This window comes from Mustela erminea, chromosome 9 (genome assembly GCF_009829155.1).
Source record: "Mustela erminea isolate mMusErm1 chromosome 9, mMusErm1.Pri, whole genome shotgun sequence".
NCBI classification, from domain to species: Eukaryota; Metazoa; Chordata; class Mammalia; order Carnivora; family Mustelidae; genus Mustela; species Mustela erminea.
Window position 1 is genome coordinate 43,122,154 of NC_045622.1, and position 18,167 is coordinate 43,140,320.

Genomic DNA, 18,167 nt, shown 5'->3' on the forward strand with positions numbered 1-18,167 from the left:
TTTTACTTATTTAATTATACCCCTGATTTAGATATTTAATTTCTCTCAGTGATATTCTATAATTTGTAGTGTATAAAGCTTGTTTTTTTTTTTTTTTGTTAAAATTACTTCCAAACATTTACTTTTTTTGAAATTATTTAGAATGGAACTGTGGCCTTAATTCAATTTTTGGATTTTTTATACCTACTATATAGAAATGTAATTGATTTCTGTATATTGATCATTTGCTCTATAACCTTGCCAAACTTGTTTATTAGTTGTGGGAGGTAGGTTTGTTGTTGTCAATAGTCTATATTTCATTTCTACATACAGGATAGTGTCTGAGAATGAAAGCGGTTTTACTTCTTTATTTCATATCTGATATAATAAATTATTTTCCTCTCCTTTTCCTTCTTCCTCCCTTTACCCCCCCTTTATTTGAAGGGAGAGTGTACTATACAGGCTAGAACCCATGGTACAAGGTTGTGCAGAAGTGTTCAAATTCCATACACTTTCTCAATTGTTTCTCACAGAACTTCATATGTTGTGCATTCCTTATTCTCAGTGCTATTTCTATTCACTACTCTTGCACCTCTACCTTAAGAGGTCATCAGAGATAGTACAAAAAAACACAAAAACAACTAAAGATGGAGCAGTAAGGTTTATACCTGGATAGCCACTTGATGGCTTTGTGAGCAAGGGAAAGATTCTAATAGTTTTGAATATAGGTTCTCATAAATAAATTACAGGTAATCTTAACAATTTTGTTGGAAAGATTAGATGTGACAATGAATATGGAAGTTTTGTTCATTATAATTTAGTATGTAAGTGCCATTTATGACTGTAATTCTAAAAGGAGAAGGTGAAGAAACATTCAGAATGGGATGATTTATCCAATATCAAAGATCTACACAGCTTGAGCTTCCTTGAGGTGATTGTGGTCTTTCTGCTAGGAAGGGCCTTTGTGTTTATATCATCTTACCATGAACTATTATATTTGTCTAACAAGCCCTAGATCATTGAGTTTCTCTCTCCTGTGTCCCCTTTAGGATAGTTGTCAAAAAAAAAAGTATTATAACAGACATTTATTGTATTAAATGAGGCCCAGATATACCTATTGCTAGTGTGAAAATGACTAAGGTACTTTTGGAGTGTAGCCAAATAAGAACAGAATGTGTTCATTGCCAATAATTCTCAAAGATATTTTTAAGATTAAGTCAGGAGATGTAAGAGGCAGTTAGATGAAATCATTGAGACTTAATTTCAGACTGTTTGATCCAGAAATTAGGTTCCCAGTTCTATGAATGGTGAGATGCAAGTATTTAGGAATAAGAACATGCCAGAGATCAGAAATTCTGGAACCCCGAAAGTTTTTTTGAGCAGTGATTTGTATCAGCTGGAATTATGGCCCAATTTTTAACTCACAGTGGATCCAATGAGCCTAAGAATCTATCTTCTGGCTGTTTACCTGGTTTCTCAATTATAGTTGTAGACCAGCTGACAGAATCTTCTCTTTGATCCCCATACTTGTGGAATCAAAGAGCCACTATTGTAGGAATGGGCATATAAAAGTCTCTGAAAATGTTCATACCCCACTCACCAAGATAGGAAGTTAGAAACAATGTCCTATCCAAAGAGAAACCGCAGATTAGTGATACTGCCAAAGATTCAAAGAGGTGGTAGTTGCCATTTAATTAATCTGTGACCCCTGGAAGCCCAGGTGGATTATGCTTGATAACGAAGGAGTGCTATAAACAAAGAGGTGACAGCAATCTCAGCTGCTGGGCTGGGTGTGGTCTGTGTACTGGCACAAATCAACACAGCCTCTGGCACTGGATTGGAAGCTATTTGTCTGGCAAGAGTGCGCTTGAATCTCCCTGACTGGGGAAAAACTGAATGAGCTGCTGCCACTAGGAAATGAAAAACCTGCCTGAGCAGAGGCCACTATTAAGTCCTCATTATGGTACAGTTTCTTGAGAAGCCCAACCAGCCAAGTGGGAGCTTGAGTACATTAGAGTTTTTCCGTTTTATTTTGACCTTATCTGACTTGTAACCTGATAAGTGACTTAACATTACATACATGGAGCCCTTCTCTGGATATGTATCTATTTCCCTCTTTTGCCCACAGAAATTCTGCCAGAGCCATTATTTGAGAGCTTATTTAATGTTTTATCTGTCATCATGGTGAACAAAGAAAGTGAGACAATCGGCATCTGACCATAGCATCCACTAGTCTTATGTTATAGACTAAACCTACAATCCACCCATATAACAGAACTGTGGAAGAGCCTACTAATACTTAGTAATGTGCCAGCTCAGGGTTGGCGACTGTACTCCAGGATACAGCACATGCAGTAGACCTATGCTCATGGTACTCTGTCTCTACTGGCCAGAATACACGATTCCAAGAACCAAAGGGTAATATTATTGTCTTTAGCCATCATCATTCCAAATGATCCACTTGAAAATTTTGTTTTCCATCTCCGAAACGTTAGGTATTCTCAGTTATAGGCCAGGATTTCAGCAGGTGGAAATTTCTATGAAAGACAATATAAGGATTCCTCTGAACTTGAAATTATGAGTACAGCCTTGTCATTTTTGGCTCTCAAAATCCATAAACCAGCAGGCAAAGAAAGTTACTCCTATCAGGGGTAACTGACTCCGAAGACCATGAGGATGGAGCTGCTGCCACAAGTTGGAATAGGTGGAGGAATGAGTAGATCTAAAGTCCAGGAGGTTTTCTGAGGTATCTATTTGTTTTCTGTGCTCAAGGATGAACAGGCAGTTGTTGCAAAGAAGCCCTGACAAAAGCAAAGCAATAAAGAAATCAGGTTACTTGGAATATGGGTGTGGATCACCCCACCAGACAAATGACCCAGACCAACTAAAGTGCTGACCAAAGGTTAGCGATATATAGACGAGCTGGTAGAGGAGTGGACAGGGACACTGGTTAGAGCCATGTGAGCAGCCACAGCTCATTTGGTTTCCTTACTCCCTTCACAGGGTCTTCACAGAGATTGTGGCCGCTCACCACCTGGAAGGGACATCTGTTGTAAACTGGACTTGGATGAGGGCACAAGTGGATCAGAATGGGCAAGGGGTGAAATATAGCAAGTACTTCTTAGTCACTGTTAAAAATCTTAGCCGCACCTCTTACTCTAGCTGTGGTTGCTTTGACTAGGTTGGTACAGGTTCTAACCAGCTTCAGACTCATCAGGCTCCTCCTACTTATCCCTTGCCTTGCTCCATAGGCAGAAGGCAAACCACCTTTTGATTTGATGCCCACACCTGTGTGCATCAGAAGTAGAGAACATTACCCTACAAAGTGAATGTTTTACCAATGGGAAATAGAAGCTAATGGACAAATGCTTTCTCCTTAGTCCTCCGGATAGACAGCTCCAGGAGGCATATTTTTTCCTGCTTCTCAGATGCTCTTGGATCAAGCAGCAAGCCAACACGTTCCTGTATGGATTCTGACTCCTTTCTGCTTTTTTTCCCTAGACTCCATGTCTGCTGCAGGAATCACACCGCTCAGTAAGGTACTCCCACAAAAACCTTTGTCTCAGGCATTGCTTCCCGGGCAGCCAAGCTAAGATGCTCCGTGAGAAAGCTCTTATTAGATATGCAGTCCAGATGATAAATAATGCTGTGACTTACCTAGAGTCTCACAGATGGTGATCAGCTGAGCTACATCCTGATCCTATCATCTGACTCAAAATCTTGTTGTCTCTATGCTATACCACTCCTCAATGAGGTGAAGATAAGAGGTAGCTAGGACATTGCCAGTTCTAGTGACTGTGACTTTAAAGTAAAATCTTGTGGGGTTTCTTTGTAGTAAAAGCAGGGGCAGAATATGTAGAACATAGCAGATTCCGTACTTTCAAAAGTAACAAGAAAGGGGAATGGTGACTACTTTAGGTAACCCTCTGTTTCCCAGGAACTGTGAAGGGGCCTCACATCAGCATGTCTACTGGGGAAAAAAAAATGCATTCCTGCCCCCACTTTTAAAAATGAGACACTGAGGCCCAGAGAGATTAAGTTATCTGTCTAATTTCACAAGCTCATTACTGACAATATTTAAATTCTGACTAGATAATCTAAAGAAAGGAGTAATTATGCTTTTGGTAAGTTTAAATACAGGTCTATGGAGGAATCTGGGAATTTTCGATAAGGCCTCCTGAGAACCCTTCTAACACTGTATTTCTGTGATTCTAAGTAATCATCACATCCAAAGAATTAATTATGCTACATGCTATTTTCCCAGTGTAATACAGATGGCTTCATCTTATAATTTTAGGCTGTAGTTAGAGATGATTCACTGGCATTTTAGAGGTACTGTTGCTACTGTTCCCCAGAAGAAACTCAAAGAGGCTGCTTCAAATTTCTGTGTATTGCAAATATATCACTTACCTAGGGGCAAGTTCCTGTGCATCAGAAAGGGAGATCTGGAAAATGGGGTCAATAATGCACCCCAGGTATAGACTGCCAAACCGGCCTTCAGAGACTGAGCTGCAATGGATATGCCTGAGCAGCAGGGTCTGGAGGCCTACCTTGTGCCATATGCCAGACTGGCTCAGAACCAAATGATGAAGCCACTGTTAAAAGGTCTTAGAAGCTCTGAGTCAGAAAGACAGCTAGAGAGCATTGGCAGAATGAAACCCTCTGTTAAAAATTTGATGCTTAAATCTCTCCCATGGCCTCCCTGTCAGACAGATATCTAGGCCCTCTCTGAATCCACTCAGTAGCTGAATTAAATGCTGAATCCACCACTGTCCAGTTTAAAGTAAACCTCCTTCTACCTACTGGACACTATGTCTGGCTATAGAATTCACTTTGACGTTCAATCAATCACTTACAAGTGTTTACTGAACAATATACAGTGGAGACATACAGATGGCCACATGGCTGTGTGTACACCTTGCCTCGTTCTGAAAGATACTGAACAATACCAGTCTTCCCTCGTGTAGAGCTCTCAGTATAGAGCAGATGACAGAATTTCAACCAATGATTACTATAAATATGGTGGTGGTGCTCAGAGGGAGGGCCTGTTGGCCTGGGTGATCAAGGATAGTTTCCTGACGACGGGATGCCTGAGCTGAGGACTGGAGAATTGGTGGGATTACGTAGATGGTAACGGAGGAAACAGCCTTCCAGACAGAGCAACATGTCCAAGGGGGAGGATGCATGATGCAGTCTAAGAAATGGCCACCAAAGCAAAGAAACTGGTATAAAGTGCATGTGAGACAGGCGTGGTGAGTGAGGCTGGGCTGATGGGGGAGGCCAAGTCACCGAGTGGCCTGTAGAAGCTTCCACTTTATCCAACAACCTGTGGAGGCTAAGGATGAGGTTTGAGTAGGGGAGTAGTATCCTCAGGTCAATTACAGCATTTTGTAAATTGGATTGTAACTTCTGCAGGTCTCCCCATACAGGTCCTGCTAGTAAGTAGAATAAATGGAAACTTTCCCTGCTATAGGAAATCTCCTATTTCACACAGGAAGGAGATGTAAATTAATAAGTGATTATAGTGGCAGTGCTTTTAACAGATGATTAGGTTCTTTCCAGCTGTTCCTTCATTTATTTCCTACCCAGGCTCTCTGGCTGTCTCCTCTACATGATTTGAATATTTCTCAGTCCGGTCGTCTTTTGCCTGTCCTTTGTGCATTTAGTGGGGTTTTTCTTTGTCTCTCATCCAAACTCCCTAATGGAGGTTTTGGTACCATCCTAACTCGACGGCTCTCTTTGCAGTCTATTCTCTTGGAAACTTAAACTGGTTGGTCTCAATCACTGTTTCATAAGTGGATTCATACACTGCCTAATGCTATCCCATAATATAAAATTGGTCCTTAAGAAAATGGGGAAAAAAATAATACACTGAGGGATTTGTGGTCTTATCGTGTTGTTTGCATTTGGATCTCAGGTGACAGCGATGGATTAATATTTTAGTAATTATAATTTTCTTCTTTGTGACCTATTCTTATCATACATCCATGCATAATCCTTGTCTGTTTGCTTGTTTGAAACAGTAGAATTGCGTAAGTAGAGATAGATCTCCGATGCAACATGGAAACTAGAACATGGATTTTAACTTGAATCTGCATATGTAATCCCCATTCAATTCATTCTCACGCCTCCCTTCCCTTGCGATATTTCATTCTTCAAACAATTATATACACAGTTATATGCATACACATTTGTATGGAATCCTAAAAAGTATATCATAAAATTTTACTTTATAAACAGTGTGCCTTATTATATGTAAACTTCTCAGAATTTTTAATATTCAATCTTTTATTAAAATTCATATTTTTTTCATGCAGCTGTTCACTTAGCCTGACTACTGCATAATACTTTACTGCGTAAACATACCACGTATTTATCCGTCCTCCTGTAGATGGCCATCAGGATTGTTTCCCAGATACTTCTCGTATGGCCAGGGCTGCTTGAACACTTCTGTGCATATCTCCTGGGGTATATTGATAAGAGTCATCTCAGATAAAAGCCTGAAGGTAGAATTGCTGCATATTAGATTATGCATGTTTTCCACACAGATAAATGCACTCAGTGGAAGGACTACTTATCCTTCCTTAGATGTGCTCTCTTATAGTAGCAAATGCCCTTTTTAATTAAATGACGCTAATTATAGATAGCAGTTGCTGATTTTTGAAAGGTAGCCGCTGTTAATAAAATGAACAACCTCAAATTTTGTTAGGAAGTTTTACTGCCCTGAAATTCTAAAGTTCAGGGAATGCAAGGCTAGGTCATACATAAGAGAAAGGCCAGATTTTATCCACCTCTGTGAAGGAACCATCATCATGGGGCTTCTTTCACTGTACCATCATGAGTGTTAATGAGATGAGTAATGATAAGTACTGGTATACAGTAATGACCCAGGAATCTACCATGGTTCCCTTGGTTTCAGATGGTAACTTGTAAACAAGCAGGAAAGGGTGCTTGCTGCAGCATTTAAAAGCCTTTCTAAAGGTGGAACAGCCTTTCATGAATTGTCCACTCCTTGCCTTCATCTGTGAAACAAATAACAGTAGCACTCAGAAGGCGGTGTTAACCCTGGACTGTAGTGATGCCCTTTATTCAGATGGAATTCTCTTCTATTTGTTTTGACAACATGGGGGAGGCAGGGCCATGGCACAGAGGACATCTTTGGTCTGCTTCCGTTTCCTTTTCTGAGGATACAAGCACTGAACTAGTTAAGTGGGTGGGTGGTGGGGGGAGAAAGCACTAGAAAAGAGAAAAGGGAGGAAGCTGCCAGTTTGTTACAAGAAAAATTAACTTTGTTCCAGTCCCAAGGCTGAGAGGCCTCTCCCCCGGGGAGCTCTCTGGTCGTCTTCCCTGACTAGGCACTGGGGTCTATGGGGCACCTAAATGAAATTAGCTTCATACAGAAAAAATTGTGGACATGAAGATCTCAGGGCATCTAGACGTCATTCCCATTCACTTACCAAATCCATCAACTGCATAGCCAGATATTATTTAAATAATTCAACAAAATACTACTACATAAATTTGAGCAGCTCGACCCATTGGTTTACAGACTAAAGGGACATTTTTGTCCCTTGCTCGTAGTTGCTGCTTTGCAAGTGGAACTTAAGACACAGGTCTGTGTTGGGGTCAGGTGTTTCTGCCAGGAGCACTAATGTAACAGGTGGAAATGTCTCCAAAGTGCACTTACATACTTTAAAAATCAGTATGTGCTTTTCACTTACTATATGCCAAGCCCTGTGTAGGATACTAAGGATATAAACCTGAGTAAGAGATTTTTTTTTTCCCTTTCCTGAAGTTATGGCAGATGTAGGATATGGGCAACTGAAACCATTACAGCATGGCCCATAACTATAAAATCACCATGGGCAGGTGCTACGAGAGCACGGGAGATAGCCCCCTCACTGAGGATGGACAGGGAGCTGTCACACGGATAAGGTACCATGTAGGTAGAGCCTTGAAGCACAGGTGGGATATTTCCAGAGAAAGAATTCCTGAGAGCAAAAACCATTTGAGCAAAAGAATGGGGGTGAGAAAATTTGGGGTCTCTTCCAATATCAGGGCCATTTTCACAGCCCTGAGAACTCTGTGCCATTTTCCTGCTCTTTTCCCTCCTGCTATGCCCCCACAACAGTGCAGATGTCAAGCATCAGATGACACACATGAAGCACACAATAGCGGACATGTGGACACTGGTCTGGAAATGGTGACTGTCACTATGGCGAGGCTTCTGGTGCATGTCTCCTATGTCTGCCCAACTTCACTTCTTCAACTTGTCCAACAGTGCACAGTGGTGGAATTGGAAGCCAGTCCAGCTCTGCCAGACTCAAAAGCCTATGCTTTTGCCATTGCTCCATCTAACTTCTCAGACTGAGTTCATGATAGATCTTCTGGGGTTGACCGAAGTGAAAAACAAAAGCAAAACATAAAACCTTCAGCATCTTCCCAATCTGTCCTAAGCCTGAATATTTGAAATAGCCCGTTGAAGGCACCCACAGTTTCTGCCTGTCTTCCAAGCTAGCATTTGGAAATCGCATCTCTTGCTGGAGCAGGAGCAGACATGGGTAGTGCTCCCTCCTGTTAGCCAGGTCAGAGCATTTGGAGATTGGCTCCCCTGAGGATAAGCATCTCTGACCAAGGCTTTGAGACTCTAAATGATGCTCTCATCAAGACCTTTATTTTCCCCTCTTTTGCATTTAACTTTTACGGGGTGGACACCCCGTTTTTTAAGAATCCATCTCCTACTGCTGACTAAGTCCCAAATACTGAGCTTTGGATTCAGGATGAGAAAACCCTGCCCCTCAAGCAATCCCTTAAAATCTGGGCTGTCACATATTTCAGTTTAATTGGGAAGAGAAGATTATATGCAGGATTGAGGATTTAGGGATTTTTCTAAGCCTGCGATAGAGTATGACTCAAATCTAAAGTCAGTGTAAGCTACTATCTACCTAAGTCAGGAAGCCCCTAAGCCCCAAAGTCGAATTGTAATTAACATTAGAATTTCTTCTTTTCTCCGCCTTGCTATCTGAGCATAAGGTTGACCCTATGAACCCATTTTAGCATAGACAAATGAGCTGTAATTGCTCAGCAGCTCATTGTGAGGCTGAGAACCCAATTATATTCATCTTTGATCACATCACCTCCATGGGGTTTAGACTCAAAAATATCCAAGAAATATTTGCTAAGTTAACAGAACCAAGATAAGAAGCAATTATCTTTCTAGCTGAAGAAAAGACACATGTCAAAATAGATGTGTTTAAAAAATTGTTCATTAGGCTTGTGACATAGAAAGTTACCACAAATAGAACACTTCTTGATGTTACTGCTTCAATATTTACTAAAACTTCCCAAAACATTGGTGAAGAACTGATGTGAGTCAGGCATGTGGCAAGTGGGGGTAAAACAGAGTCCTTCCCCTTAAGGGCCTTGCAATCTTTTCGTGGAGAAAGCCACCTAACTCCTAAGTCTTGTAAAGCAGGTAGACACTCCAGCTGCTGTTCTGTGAGGGTGCTGGTGGCATGGCTCACAGTAGGAGAGCCAGGTAGCACTCACTTGAAAGAGACCAGAGAACAGAGGGAGAGGAAGAACATTTGGGGCAAAAAGAAAAACAGAGGTAAAGAAGTTCAATATATTCCAAGAACGTCAAACATCAAGTGTGTTCTGGGCATAGAGATCATGCAGGAAGAAGAAGGGTTTGGGACCAGGATCTAAGGGTTTGGGACCAGGTTTGTTCTTAATTATTGAAATACAGTTGGCATACAATGTCACATTTTTGGGTGTACAACACAGTGATTCAACAATTATATACATTGCTCACCACTCACCATGGTAAGTGTAGACACCATCTGTCATCATACAGTGGTTATCATAGCATTATTGATGGCAATCTCTATACCATACTTTTCATCTTTATATCTTATTTTATAGCGGGAGTTTTATACCTCTTAACTCCCTTTGCCTATTTCAATAATTGTCCTACCCCTCTTGCCTTTGTCAACTGCCAGATTATTCTCTGTATTTGGGTCTGTTTTGGTTGTTCGTTTTGATTGTTCGTTTTGATAAATCCCACATCTAAGTGAAATCCTTTTGTATTTGTCTTTTTCTGACTTCCTTCACTTAGCATAGTACTCTCTAGGTCCACTCATGTCTTTAGTGGCTGAGTAACATTCCAATGTATATTCATACACTGCAACTTCTTTATCCATTCATCCATTCATCTATCTATGGACACAAGGGCTGCACCAACTTGCATTCCCCCCAACAGTGTAAGAGGGTTCCCCTTTCTCCATATCCTCTCCAACACATGTTGTTTACTGTCTTCTTAATTTTGGCCGTTCTAACTGGTGAACATTTTTTCATGTGTCTGTTAGCTATTTTTATGTCTTCTTTGGAGAAGTGTCTGTTCATGTCTTCTTCCCATTTTTTGACATTATTATCCATTTTTTGGGTGTTGATTTGAGGAGTTCTTTATAGACATTGGATATCAGCCCTTTGTCTGTAATGTCATTTGTAAATATCTTCTCCCATTCCATGGGTTGCCTCTTTGTTTTGTTAACTGTTTCCTTTGCTGTGCAGAAGCTTTTTATCTTGATGAAGTCTCAAAGTTCATTTTCGCTTTTGTTTCCCTTGCCTTTGGAGACGGGTCTTGAAAGAAGTTGCTGTGGCCAATGTTGAATAGGTTGCTGCCTATGTCCTCCTCTAGGATTTTAATGGATTCCTGTCTCACACTGAGGTCTTTTATTCATTCTGAGTTTATCTTTGTGTATGGTGTAAGAGAATGGTCTAGTTTCATTCTTCTACACATAACTGTCCATTTTTCCCAGCACCGTTTATTGAAGAGACTATCTTTTTTCCATTGGCTATTTTTTCCTGCTTTGTTGAAGATTAGTTAACCATAGAGTTGAGAATCCATATGTGGCTCTTTACTCTGTTCCATTGGCCTCTGTGTCTGTTTTTGTGCCAGTACCATGCTGTCTTGGCGATCACAGCTTTGTAATACAGCTTGAAATCAGGCAACATGATGCTTCCAGCTTTGTTTTTCTTTTTCAACATTTCCTTGGCAATTTGGGTTTTTTTCTGGTTCCATACAAATTTTAGGATTGTTTCTTCCAGCACTTTGAAAAATGCTATTGGCATTTTGATCTGGATGGCATTGAAAGTATAGTTTGCGCTGGGCAGCATAGCCATTTTAATAATGGTTTGTCCTCTGCTCCATGAGCATGGAATATTTTTCCATCTTTCTGTGTCTTCTTCCATTTCTTTCATAAGTGTTTTGTAGTTCCTAGAGTATAGATCCTTTACCTCTTTGGTTAAGTTTATTCCAAGGTATTTTATGGTTTTTGGTGCTATTGTAAATGGAATCAATTCTCTAATTTCTCTTTCTACAGTTACATTGTTAGTGTATAAGAAAGCAACTGATTTCTGTGCATTGATTTTGTATCCTGCCACATTACTGAATTGCTGTATGAGATCTAGTAATTTTGGGGTGGAATCTTTTGGGTTTTCCCGCATAAAGTATCATATCTTCTGGAAAGAAAGTTTGACTTCTTCTTTGCCAATTTGAATACCTTTTATTTCTTTTTGTTGTCTGTTATTGCTAGGACTTCTAGCACTATTTTGAGCAATAGTGGTGAGAGTGGGCATCCTTGTTGTGTTCCTGATCTCAGTGGAAAGACTCTCGGCTTTTCTCCCTTGAGAACGATATTCTCTGTGGGTTTTTTAGATGGATTTTATAAAATTGAGGAATGTTCTATCTCTATACTCTGAAGAGTCTTAGAAAGGATGCTGTATCTTGTTAAATGCTTTTTCTGAATCAATTGAGAGGACCATGTGGTTCTTGTCTCTTATTTATGTGTTTTATCACATAGACTGTTTTGTAAATCTATCACATAGATTGACTTGTGGCTGAACCACCCTTGTATCCTAGGGATAAATTCTATCTGGTTGTGTTGGATAACCCTTTCAATGTACTGTTGGATCCTATTAGCTAGGACCTTGTTGAGAATTTTGGTATCCATATTCATCAGGGATATTAGTCTGAAATTCTCCTTCTTGTTGGGTTCTTTGCCTGGTTTGGGGATCAAGGTAATGCTAGCCTCATAGAGTCTGGAAGTTTTCCTTCTGTTTCTATTTTTTGAAACGGCTTCAGGAGAATAGATATTATTTCTTCTTTGAATGTTTGGTAGAATTCCCCAGGGAATCTGTTAGGTCCTGGACACTTGTTTTTGAGAAGTTTTTGATCACCACTTCAATCTCATTACTAGTTATTGATCTAGTCAAGTTGTCAATTTCTTCCTGTTTTAGTCTGGGAATTTTATAGGTTTCCAGGAATGCATCCATTTCTTCTAGGTTGTTTAACTTACTGGCATATAGTTGTTGATAATAATTTCTGATTATTGTATTTGTTTCTTTAGTGTTAGTTGTGATTTCTCCCCTTTCATTCATAATTTTATTAATTTGAGTCCTTTCTCTTTTCTTCTGGATAAGTCTGGCTAGTGGTTTGTTGATCTTATTAATTCTTTCAAAGAACCAGCTTCTAGTTTTGTTAATGTGTTCTACTGTAGTTGTCATTTTTAATGCATTTATCTCTGCTTTAATCTTAATTACTTCCCTTCTTGTGTGTGGGTTAGGTTTAATTTGTTGATTCTTCAGTTCTTTAAGTTGTAAAGGTAGTTTGTGTATTCGGGATTTTTCTGGGTTTTGTTTTTGTTGTTTTTTGTTGTTGTTGTTTGTTTGTTTGTTTTGGTTTGGTTTGGTTTTTTTGAGAGAGGCTTGGATGGCTATGTATTTCCTCCTTAGAACTACTTTTGCCATATCCCATAGGTTTTGAATTGATGTGTCTTTGTTCTCATTAGTTTCCATGAATTATTTAAGTTCTTCTTTGATTTCCTGGTTGACCCAAACATTCTTGAGCAGGATGGTCTTTAGCTTCCAAGTATTGGAATTTCTTCCAAACTTTTTCTTGTGATTGAGTCCAGTTTCAAAACATTGTGGTCTGAGAATATGTAGGGAATAATCTTAATCTTTCGCTATTAGTTGAGACCTGATTTGTGAGTCTCTACTGTATTCAGTATGTGGGGTCTATTCTGGAGAAAGTTCCATGTGTACTCAAGAACAATGAGTATGCTTTTGTTTTAGGGTACATATCTATGAGGTCCATCTTGACCAGTGCGTCATTCAAAGATCTTGTTTCTTTGCTGACTTTCTGCTTATATAATCTGTCTATTGCTGAAAGTGGAGTGTTGAGCTCTTCTAGTATTAAAGTATTATCAGCATGGGCACCTGGGTGGCTCAGTGGGTTAAGCCGCTGCCTTCAGCTCAGGTCATGATCTCAGGGTCCTGGGATGGAGGCCCACATCGGGCTCTCTGCTCAGCAGGGAGCCTGATTCCCTCTCCCTCTCTCTCTGCCTGCCTGCCTACTTGTGATCTCTCTCTGTCAAATAAATAAATAAAATCTTTAAAAAAAAAAGTATTATCAGCACTATGTCTCTCTATTTTGGTTATCAGTTGGCTTATGTAGTTGGTGTTCCCATGTTGGGGGCATAGAAATTTATGATTGTTAGATATTCTTGTTGGATATAGCCTTTAAGAATGATACAGTGTCCTTCTGTATCTCTAACTACAGTCTTTAGCTTAAAAGCTAATTTGTCTGATATGAGAATTGTTACCCCAGCTTTCTTTTGAGGTCTGTTGGCATGAAAGATGGTTCTCCATCTCTACACTTTTCAGTCTGGATATATCTTTAGGTTCAAAATGAGTCTTTTGTAGACAGCATATGGATGGGTCCTGTCTTTTTATCCAATCTAGAACCCTGTGCATTTTATGGGAGCATTTAGGCTGTTCATGTTGAGAGTGATCATTGAAAGATAAGATTTTATTGTCATAATGTTGCCTGTGAAGTCCTTGTTTCTATAGATTGTCTCTGTATATTTCTGTTCTGTATCACTCTTGGAGTCTTTCTTCTTTTATAGAATATTCCCTTAATATTTCTTCCAGGGTTAGTGGCCTCAAATTCTTTTAGTCTCTGCCAGTTCTGGAAGCTCCTTATCACTACATCAATTCTGAATGACAGCCTTGATAGATAAAGAATTCTTGTCTGCATTTTCTTCTCATTTATTACCCTGAATATGTTTTGCCAGCCCTTCCTGGCTTGTCTCTGTGGACAGGTGTGACATTATTCTGATGTTCCTCCCTCTGTATGTAAGTAATCTCTTCCCTCTAACTGCCCTTAACATGGTTTCCTTGTTCTAAGATTTGTGAGTTTTACTATTACATGCCTGGGAATTGGTCTGGTCTCCTTGATCTTGGGAGGGGCCTCTCTGCCTCTAGGACATGAATGCTTGTTTCATTCCCCAGACTAGGGAAATTCTCAGCTATGATTTGCTCAACCATATATTCTAGTCCTCTTTCTCTCTTCACTCCCTCAGGGATCCCAATAATTCTGACATTGGAACTTTCATGGCATCATTTATTACTCTAATTCTGTTTTCATGGATTTTAAGCTGTTTGTTCCAGGCCTCCTTCTGCTCCTTCTTTTCTATCAGTTTGTCTTCAAGATCAATAATTCATTACTCTGCCTCATTTACCCTGTTAGAGTATCTAGATTAGATTGGATCTCATTGATAGAATTTTTAAGTTCTTTAGATCCACTCTCATTTCTGCCCTTAGTGACTCTATGTTGCAATTGATAGGTTTCTCCAGCCTGACTATTGTCTTCATAACTCCTATCCTGAATTCTATTTCTGACATCTTGCTTAGATCCATATCCATTAGATCTACAGGATAGGCCATTGTCTTTGGGTCTCTTCTTTGTTGGGAGTTCCTCCTCCTAGTCATTCTGTTGAGTTGTGGTTGAGGGAATATACTACCAAAAATACCAACCACAATCCAGGCAAAGTGTACCTTGTGAAGATTCAGCAGAATTAGAAGTTACCACCAAAAACAAAACAAAACAAGCAAATAAAAAAACAGCCAAAATGAAAACAAAGAGTAAGATTTATAAAGTAGAAAAACAAAATAAGCAAAAAGATCAAAAACAACAACAAAAAAGGAACCCAGAATAAAAGGGGTGAGGGGTGATGAGAAGGTGGTTATAATCTCTTGATGTGGGCGAGGAAGTTCTGCCTGTGTGTATTTTGTTCTTTTTGCTAGAGAACGCTACTTCCCAGAGATACAGGGAAATTAAAACTGGCATATATATAAAGTTAGTATTAAATAGGAAAGAAAGGACTGCCTTGAAACTTATATATATTTAAAAAAATGAGAAAGTTCAAGTTAAAAAGTTACTGTGGAATTTGTTTTATTAAACATCTAGTTGAAATGATAAAGTTAAAAAAAAAAAAAAGAATTTAAAAAAAGAGAAAAGTTGTATCTATGAAACATACAGGCCGTGAGGCAACACCAGGAGTTTAATATACCGTTTTCTCCTGGTTTGGGGGTTTTACAGTTTTATGGGGACCCTGTGGTTGTCGTCCTCTTGTTCTTTCAGATTGTCTTCTGGGGGAGGGGCCTGCTGCATTGTTTTTTAGTCAGTCCTGCTTGGACAGAGTTGTGCTTTTGTTCTCTGGAGTTTGGGCTTTTGTTCTCTGGAGGCTTTTGTTCTTTGGCAACTTTTCATGCCTTTTTGGAGGGTCAGAGCAAGATAACCTGTCCACACCGAGATCTCTGCCTGAGAGATCTGCCAAATCCTCCAGAACATATAGACTCCCCATCTGTAATCACCGAGACCTCTGCTTGTCTCTGTACCCCTGTGCCACCAAAACCACGAGTGATACTGGTCTCAGTGAGCCCAGCCCCCATGGCTGTCATTCCCGGGACCATGGGCTCCAGTCCAAGCTGGGTCTTCTCTGGTGCAGGTGGTGGTGACAGTGGCTCCAGCAGTGGCAGCGGCTGCCACCAGGCCCAAGGACTGCTGACTCAAGTCTGTGCCAGGTCATTTCGGGCATGGGCATTAAAGGAATCCAAAATGCATCTTCTTGTAGTTATTGATAATCAACTGTTTAAAAATAATTGGAATCATCACATTTTTATCTTACTCCCCTGGGACTAGGCAGTGTGATAAAAATCTCTAGTGACCTGGCATTCTGACCTCTTCCTTTATGTTCAAGAAAGCCTGGGATAATGCCAAGGAATGAGTGTGAACTTGTTTTAGGGTATAATTTTGAATTGGCTGTAGTCAAGGAAAATAAGTGAACTATGTATAAGCTAGCACGTTTTAAGTTGTTTTTAATAGAAATGATTTGTAACAGCCTTAACTCCCTGCCCCATTGCTCCCCAAACTGCTGTATTTTAACATCATGACTGTACTGTGATCTGAGAAGTATGTGATTGGAGTAGGAGTCTCTAACAGCTATACGTTGTAGGATAATAATAAAAGCCAAAAATTATTACCTTAATTGCCCCAAATCATAGAGTACTTAAAATATTTTTATTCCATTCCCAAGAACTTGAAAATATTTTTACACTTTTTATTTGTAGCAGGTTTGAATTTTGCAGACCTCCTCTTGGTCAGACTGCCTTTAGAGAGATGTTTAGCTGCAGAACACATTGCGTTTTGTTGCTAGTTCAAATTGATCTCCCTACCTTGGTAAAAAAAAGTCACCAGTCCAGCAATTAGGAACTGCTGTGCTCTTCTGTTTTTAGCTGATGTCCCATATTGAGAAAATTGCACTTTACTTTGCTTGAGTTCTATTCTTGAGTGATGCTCAAGTTAAGAGGCAAGTGTGGCTGGTAGCACTTAATTTTTTCAGTGAATAAAGTACTGTAAATGAGATGGCCCATATAGTCAGACTTCCAGTAAACACAGAATCATTAATTTTAATTTTCTCTTCCCCCACTTTCAATGACCTTTGGCTTTTACCTGGACTCTTTCAGTAGCCTCCTAACTGATCTCCCTGATCCAACTCAAGTGCTCAAATCAATGACTGTAGTGCTGCAGTAGTGATTCCTCAATAGACAGCATCCTCTCACTTCCCTTTCATAAAACCTTTAAACAACAGTCCTGTTTTTGAGAAATTAAAGTTGAAAGTTCATGATTCAGTCCTAAGAATTCTTTCAAATCTGTTAACTTGAGCTTTTGCTCTTCCTTCAACACACCAATCTAAATCTCTCCCCGTCCTATGCCTTCAACTATGTTCTCTGAAATAAGTTGCTTCCTTAAATGCCCTCCTATCCCTATTGGCTTTATCCTTCAGGATAAATTAAGGTTTTGTGACACCATTCAGTCTCCTCTTTGTCTTTGAAATCTTCTCATTCATTCATATTGCCAATATTTACTGTTTTCCTTGTGCCAGGCACTGTTCTCATTGCTGGGAATACAGAGATGGACCAAGGTTCTTATCCTCATTCATCTTCTATTCCAGTGTAAGTTATATAATAAAGACAATAATTAAATGCTTGAATGTGTAATTCCAAGTAGGAATAAGTGCATTATAAATAACAAACCAGAATATATAATAGAACTATTTTTGATGGTAGTGGGGAGGCTTTTATATATTCTTTAGCTATAGACAATATATACTACTTTGGGAAATTGTTTTGCATGTTTTTTTCTTTGTTATAGCTCCTTAAGGTGATAAATCCTTTTTACCTTTGTCACCTTTAATCCCTTCTGCAAAACGGTCAGTAAGTACATGCTGACCACATAAATGTAAATATGTATGGAAAGGTAAACAAATGAATTATTCTCAGCCATGTTTTATCTTGAATTCATTGGAAAGGAAATCCTTTGTGAAGTAATAAGTAATACTCCCAAGATGACAAATTGATTTCTTAACAAATACTGGGCCTCTAGCCAAAGACCAAATTATCTTCAGCACATGGATTAGAGTAATAAGATATTCTTAGAACTAGGCATCTGGGTCATTTAATGTTCAAGGTATCTTTAAAGAGAGATGGAGTTTCTATTAGCTAATCTATGTTCTGTAATTTTATAAATGAAGAAATCATTTTATTTCCTCAAAAACAATACATCCACTGTACCGGTTTTAAGAATTAGTTTAAACTAAGATTTTTGTTGTAAAACAATTTTCTGGGGGCAAAAATGCAAATTTTGCCTAAAGGTTTGGAAGAATCTATATTGTAGAGTCATTTAAAATGTTGTAATTATAGACGTACCTGTGTGGTGCAGTTGGATAAGCGTCTGACTCTTGGTCTCAGCAAAGGTCGTGATCTCAGGGTCATGAGATCAAGCC

At 39.3% G+C, this 18,167-nt stretch overlaps 1 long non-coding RNA gene across 1 annotated transcript; it reads right to left on the reverse strand.

The window, feature by feature from the left end:
* Positions 1 to 2,157: 2,157 nt before the first annotated feature.
* Positions 2,158 to 18,167, reverse strand: LOC116599642. The gene is made up of 3 exons (XR_004289437.1): positions 18,091 to 18,167; positions 6,346 to 6,479; positions 2,158 to 2,780 (listed from the first exon to the last, which is right to left on the reverse strand). It is a non-coding gene; the product is annotated as an uncharacterized LOC116599642 (long non-coding RNA).